Consider the following 7,439-nt stretch of genomic DNA (forward strand, 5'->3'; position numbering starts at 1 on the left):
CTATAGAAAGCTCAATGTTTAAAAAAAAAATATAACATATTTGACTATAATTCCAGTTTTGAATTAATTGGAAAAAATCTAAAGTTTCATATTTCAATTTTTGCTGCAAGGTATGCAATGTAAACTAGGGAATTGATCAAGAAAAAGTCTGAAGGTATGCCCTCACAACATCAGAAATAATTTGAATATTACTAAATTTAAATACTTTTTTTAAAGCTAGCCAGTGCAAGGAATAGAAATGATATGTAATGATAAATTTATAAGGAAATATTTTTTTTATTATGTTTTTATCAGTTGAAATAAATAGTAGTGAAAATTTGTAAATTGCCATTATACGCTGGAGCCATGTTAAAATTTAAAAACATTTTTTGAATTCACTTATTTCTATGTTCAATTTGATAATTTCTATGTTAATTCAAAATCAGCAAGGCTTTTGGTTTACAATACTTGGTTGAGGAAGGGAAAGACTGCAGTGTTGAACAATGCTTTTGGTATACAGTACTTCTAAGAAGGGAACGACTCTGCAGTGTTAAGCAAGGAAATAATCCTTGGCCTAGGAACCTGTAGATATTTCCTGTAGTCATCTTATTTATCTTTTGATTTATCAGCGATACAGAGCATGTTTTGTAAGTTACTCTCAAGAGTAAGGAAAGGCCATGTGTGATAGGAATCATAGCCGAACGTGTGTCTCTCAGCTCAGGAAACATTTAGAGCTAAGCTTGGCCAGCAAAAGTATTAGATTAGAATAAAAATCCGTAAAGAAAACCCCCATAAACTACCAAGAAAGACAGCATTAAAATAACCATCAAATAGATCATATAAATATTGAACCAAAGATAGCTTCCAGATAGATAGTTTCCATATGATTTGTTTTTCAATGATCAAAGATAGCTTGCCTTCCAATCCCATGTTCCTAAGTTCAACTCTTGCAAAGTGGTACCAATATTTTTTTATTTTGTAAAGAATAAAGAAAACAAATTTAAAATGCAGAAAGGGTTGCCCTGTGCCAAAGAAAAATGATTCAATGAGTATTTCTCTGAGATGGATGTTTGCACCTTAGTATGACATTAAGAATTTTTATTATACATCTACAGGTTTGCTGGATACAGTGCATGTCAGATTAAAGGAAGTGCCTTGCCAATGAATTCAGCTTTTATCTATTCTTCTTATTTTATACCCTTTTTCCAATATCCATGCTAGAAACTTCTGAGTTGTGGTTGGTGTAAACGTCAGAAAGTATGACTTGGGTTGTCAAACATTCCAGGATTGATGTGCGGGATGCATTCAGCGTTGGACAAATTGGTTGTACACGGAATCGCCAGTGTAAACAACACCGAATTTGATTCCGGAATATAAACCTTACCTAGCGCCTACCGCAGCTGTGGTCAGGTAGGCCTAAACATGGCTGCCAACAAACTGGGCCAACACGCTTTTAAAATTAAACCTTCTTTGCTTCTGTATAGACTTGACAACAAAATTGCTGATTTAATTCACATATAAAGAAAAAATCTGCCGATTTATTGCTTAACTATTGGCAGTAATTGGGCTCCATAACTACGCAAGCAACTTGAGCGAAGTGATGATCACATCGCAACTCGGGCACAGCCCGGATTTTTACATACGATGTAAATAGGAAATGCACCCGAAATCACTCCGGAATAAACACAAGTTTATTCTGACCTTGCTAGTGTAAAAGGGGTATGATATTTTGCAATTTTGCTAAAGGAGTAGTGCTTTTGATGGACTGCAGTATGCTATAGGCACTGCCTGTCTGTATCCAGGGGGTTGCAATCCCTCTTCCAATTAGGAAAAAGTCCAAATTTTTAAGATTAAAACTTGGGGATCTTACATCTTTACATAATATTTATTTGACCAGCAATCTGCCGTTAAGCTAGCGAATCAGGCATTTAATTTTAAGTTGCCATAGTAATAACAAATTTAAGAATTTTTTACAAATTTTCACAATTAAATAATATTTTATGGTAAAAATATATAATTGTTACTTTGCCCATCACCCTAATTTCTCAGGCTTTAACTCGCACTTTAACAGTATCTTTTATGATTTGAAAAAACCCAGAATACAGTATGAATACTTCCATGACTGTCCCTTTAATGTTAGCTTGCATAATGTAGTGTTTGTTTTAAGTACACTGTAGTTTCAAGCATGAACGGAAGTAATGCTGGTAATTCTAATGGTTGTGAAACTGATCTTGCATTGTAGTAGTAGTAACAACTTGAAAAAAGTAGACATACATACAAAAAGAAAAAAAGCTATAAATGTAAGGTGTTTTGCATGTAATTATAATAGAGACCAAGAAATTGAGTACCATAATTAAGTCTTAAAAAAGGTAATGCTATAGTATGGTAATAACTTCAGGTTTTCAATATTTGTTAACTTTGTGCTTTGTTGTAGTGTTTATAGTATGTATCATGTGTTGACACACTGTCTTGGATAATAATCTTTGTAAAGGAGAATTAAGCACCCTTTGTACATTATTGTAATGTCAGTGCCGAATGTTCCTTGTACCGGCACATATATACTTGTTTTCTGAAGTTCTTGTGTACCTGGATAACCTCGCTGTAGTACCTACTTTTTTGAAGTTTCTTTTTCAAGTATAACCTGTACTTGCCAAAACCATTTTATTCACTAATGTTGTATTGTGATTTCTGTGTAATGCATTATGTAAGCATATAAAAAAAATACAATTATTATTTTAATGTAAACTTTTATTAACTAGTATATTATATTTTGTCCATAATATTAATTTTTATGTGACATGTAACTGTGACTTGCCCAATATGGACAGTTTGATGACATCATGCCCATATACTGTTTGGGCAGATTTCACAGATTTTTGCCATACTTGATAATGTGGATAAACTTAGTAAAATTGTGTTTTCATGTGATTATTCAATAATATATTTCAGTATATTGTAGATAATATAGGTATGCTTTGATTTGAATATAGTGAAAGATTTAGAGTATGACTTTAAAATCATTGATTCCAAACCAGCAGACCTCTCCATTCATTTGTGGTTTTAATAATCAAGGACAAGACAACGTATACATCCTAATGTTTAGACAGGGATTCGTAAATTGTGCACGCTACTTCCTATCCACCCTAAGTGTAAAATTATGTAATCACTGGGAAATATTGTGGGAAAATGAGTTTCATGGTGGTGCCTGTCACGAGTACTGTACATTCAAAACTAAGATAAAGTTTGCAAGACACCAGCCTTTTTTTAAGGTTGATATTATTTTTTTAATATATTAAGTTTTTTATTAAACAAATACATTCTCATAATAGCAAGTGAACCCACCAGTATTATACAATTCAATACATCCAGCACTAAGACTTGTGTGAAGGTATATTTTATGCCTTTTTCTTTTAATTTTATTTTGTAATATAATGTAGTTTAAGATAATACCCTGGACCTCAGGGAAGAACAGTGTAAAAATACTGACTGAGTATCCAGAATAAAGAAAGATTTCTATTCTATTCTATTCTAAGGTCTGTCCACTCTATCAGATTTGATATGAACAAAATGTGATTTATTCATATATGTGGCAAAGACAAGCCAAACCAGTCACTCGTCGCATATCGTGTTTCAGAGAAAATAATGCTTTTTAAGGATTTGATGATAATTTCTGCATGAGAAATGCCCGAAACCATACATTTTGAAGGCTTATTTCTCATATATCGTTCTTTAAACAGCTGTATGTTTAAACACTTAATAACTTCATAAGGAAATGTCGGATTTTAATTATTTTTTACCATTTTATAGCAGTCTTATTTTACTCTTTAACCCTGTATTAATAACTCAAAATCGATTTTTGCGATGAGTGACTGGCTTGGCTTGTCTTTGTCACATATGAGCATCGATGTCACATCACTGTCCATGTGGACAGATCATAATTTGTTTACATAAAACTTTATAGTGTGGACAGAGCTTTATATTTGAAACATAATCACTTCTTCCAGTGGAGTCTCAATGTCGCATCTTAATCCTTGTACTCACTGCATCGTAAGATGGTCTTTCGACCGTTGGTCAACGAAACCACCTGCGCTCCCTGTGAGCATTCGGCGACGTGATGCCGACTGCTGATTGTTGGTGGCAGTCTAAACTGATCGTCATTAAAAATGATTTGTTGTGTGCGCATCATGGCATTGTGATTTCCATAGATATATTGCGTGGGTTCAGTGAGTGCTCCGCTTTTGAGACATGATTTGTTTTATTTTTTTGTCAGATGAATGCTTACACATCTGATCAAATATATTGAGTCTTTACTTAACCATGTTATGCTTATTATTATGGTATTATTATTATTGCATGGTATGCTATGCTTTACATCAATCTGGAGTACCATACGGCTCTGTTTTAGGCCCTCTTTTGTTTTTAATTTATGTCAGTAATATTGATCTAAGTAATTCTTCTTCAATTATTCAATTTGCAGATGATCACTACACATTCACATCTTATTCACAATATTGATGATTGTATAGCTTTTCAGAATGATCTAATTACTTTTGAATGGTCTGTGATAAATAAGTTAACACTGAATCCATCAAAATGTGCTGTAATGACTTTAACAAGATGTAAAGATGTAATATGATTACACTATTAACTCTAAAAGTTCAAGTTGCTTGGTGTCTGTATCAACTGTAAAGTAACATGTCATACTCAAGTTAACTATGTTTGTTCTAAAAGGCTAGTAAAATTCTTGATTTTGTGATCAGGTGCATTAGAAATGTCTTGGAAGCAATGCTTAACTTGTATAAAGCACTGGTAATGCCAATTGTCACTGTTGTACTATGTGGTCACCAGATGATAAACATGAGTAATACTGAAAAAAGTGAAAGCATTCAAAGGAGGGCAACACAAATCATAATTTTATAGAGAAAAGAAGGCAATTGGGAAACATTGTAGCTGCCGTAGATATTTTAAAACTGTTTCATTGCTTTTACTGTAAATAGGATGACGACCAGAAACATTGATAAACTATTAGTGATTTTGATATAGTACGTTATTTAAATAGGCACAATACTACACAGAGACCCTAGCGCATATGTACTGACATGATTTACAGTAGTAGGGATTTTGGTCAAAACATTGGTTTCAATGAAATTTAATCGGGAAACGTACAGTATGCTGGCTGGCAGGGTGTACTTGCTTTCTTATCTTGCCAGCACTTTGACGTACTGTAGTCCTTTTGTTTTTGCTAGGTTTACATTATGTTCCCGGTGGCCACGGCAACCCTGTTTGCCTGAAACATAGTGCGCCGTAGGATTTTGGCAATTTTTTTCTCCGTATTCAAGTTTTGTGGTCTTGTTCAGGTTTTTTCTTTCACAGCTTGGTTTTCGTCGATTGCTTCTTGTTTAATTTCTGGGATTGTTCCTATATGCTTTCAAGTTTTGTTTGCGTTCTCTCCATTTTACTACGGCCTACTAGGTTTCTCATCTGCACCGTGACTGCCATGGCAAATTTTTTTACAGTTTAAAGATCTTCACCGGCATCCATGGCAATCATGACCTGTCGCGTCTGTTTTTGTTTTTGTTTTTGTTTTTTTTAATTTTTTAAATTTTTGTTGGTTTTGAACGGACTGTCAATTGATGAGTGCCACTGTAATGAAAGTGTAAGTTCAACTAAATATTGTAATATTATTATGTATATTTGCTTTACGTTTTATAGTCTCTATATATAGTAGTAAAATATACACTGCTGTGAAGGTGGATGAAAAAGGTTTTATTAGGGCCCAATAAAGAAAATGATTAGTTTATCACCCTCTCCCATGCGCATGGTGGTATTGAAAAAAAAAGAACATTTTTTAATTTTTCTTTTTTTTTTTTAAATTAAAGAAAAGATTTTTTTTGATTTTTTTTTTCAGTAAGAGGCCAGATATTGTTTGTTTAATATCTCAATCATGTATTTTACTTCAAATATCAATGCACCAGCAAACAACCCAAGGAAAATGAATAATGAAAATAAAAAGCCTCCTTCCCTCATCACTTTTCCAGCATAGATAGTGTGATAAACTAATACTTTTTTAATTAGGCCTAATCTAACTTCTTTCTGAGGATTGATTGGTTGATTTTATTTATTTATTTATTCTGCCTTTAACGTGATAACACTTTGAGTGATGCAGTACTCATCTCACTAGTGGATCATATGAAGAGGAAATATGAAAATTATAAGAAAATAAAAATTACCATAGTAAAATCAAAAAGATACATAAATATAAATATACAGAAACATTAAACTTTAATATGAACAAGGAACTAATGTAATTTAGATGAAGGCAAGAGAACAGAGAGTGGTGGTCAAAGGCCTTAATAATTAGGTATTGATTGATATTAACTCAGGCTACAGTAATGGGATCTTCATTAAAAAGATATAGGCAAACAAGCATCCCAGAAACTCTTACTGAAATCATAGGCTTCTGGTTTAGTGCACTAGTTGTCATATGTTCAATTACAGTTTTAATATGATTATGTAGGAAATTTCATAATCTAGTTGATCTGTAATTTAATGTCCAACGACCTTGGAAAATATTCAATTAGGTGCTATTACATAGCATTCGCCTATGTGTACATTATACAGTAAACATGCATCAGTTTTCTATACATGCTAAATTGTTTATTATTATATTATATCAGAATCAGAATTTTGAAAATCTACAGGTTTTTGCTTTAATAACAGAAGATATATTGAAGAACATTTTTGCAAAATATCATCAGTCACTAAATTGTAACTGGAAAGTATATAAAAATTAAAGTATGCATTATAGAGTCTCAAATTATGTGACCATATGGCCGGTGGTCGTGGCAACATTTCCCTTGATGCATTTTTGCAAGAGGTGGAACATTTTTTTTTTGTCCTAGACCAGTAGGTAAAAGGCAACATTTTCTTGGAGGTAGTTTTGAAGAGAGGGAACATAATTTTGTTTGCCTTTCCTTAGGCCAGTATGAAAAAGGCAATATATTCTAATTGAAAACTTATTTTTTTCCCCACTACTCTATGGTGAGTAAGAATGTATAGTTAGCATTTTGTGCTAAATCCATTTTATAATTTAGATAGTCATCATCGTTGGAGACACAGACAATTTTTTCTCCAGGCTTGGTCCGAATGACTACAGAATTTGACAATGTACAGATACACGCTATCTGGTATTACGTACAACATGCATTACATCATGCATCATGTGGGCAGGATGTTAGGCCAAGTAAAAAAAAAAGTAGTTTCTCATCTTGATATTAAAATAAAAAAGAATGAGGGAACTTTATTTTTTACTCAGAGATGGCAAGTCCAAGATTGTCGATGGGAAACAGCTCTACTACTTTCTCATTTTTACCAAGTAAACACATTGAAAGCAAATAAAAGAAGCACTAGACATGATTCACCATTATGTATCCCAAAACACGAACGATGGATAAAGGAAT

The sequence above is a fragment of the Anneissia japonica genome, unplaced genomic scaffold (assembly GCF_011630105.1).
Source record: "Anneissia japonica isolate Jap-2015-1 unplaced genomic scaffold, ASM1163010v1 scaffold287923_len1623670_cov205, whole genome shotgun sequence".
NCBI lineage: Eukaryota > Metazoa > Echinodermata > Crinoidea > Comatulida > Comatulidae > Anneissia > Anneissia japonica.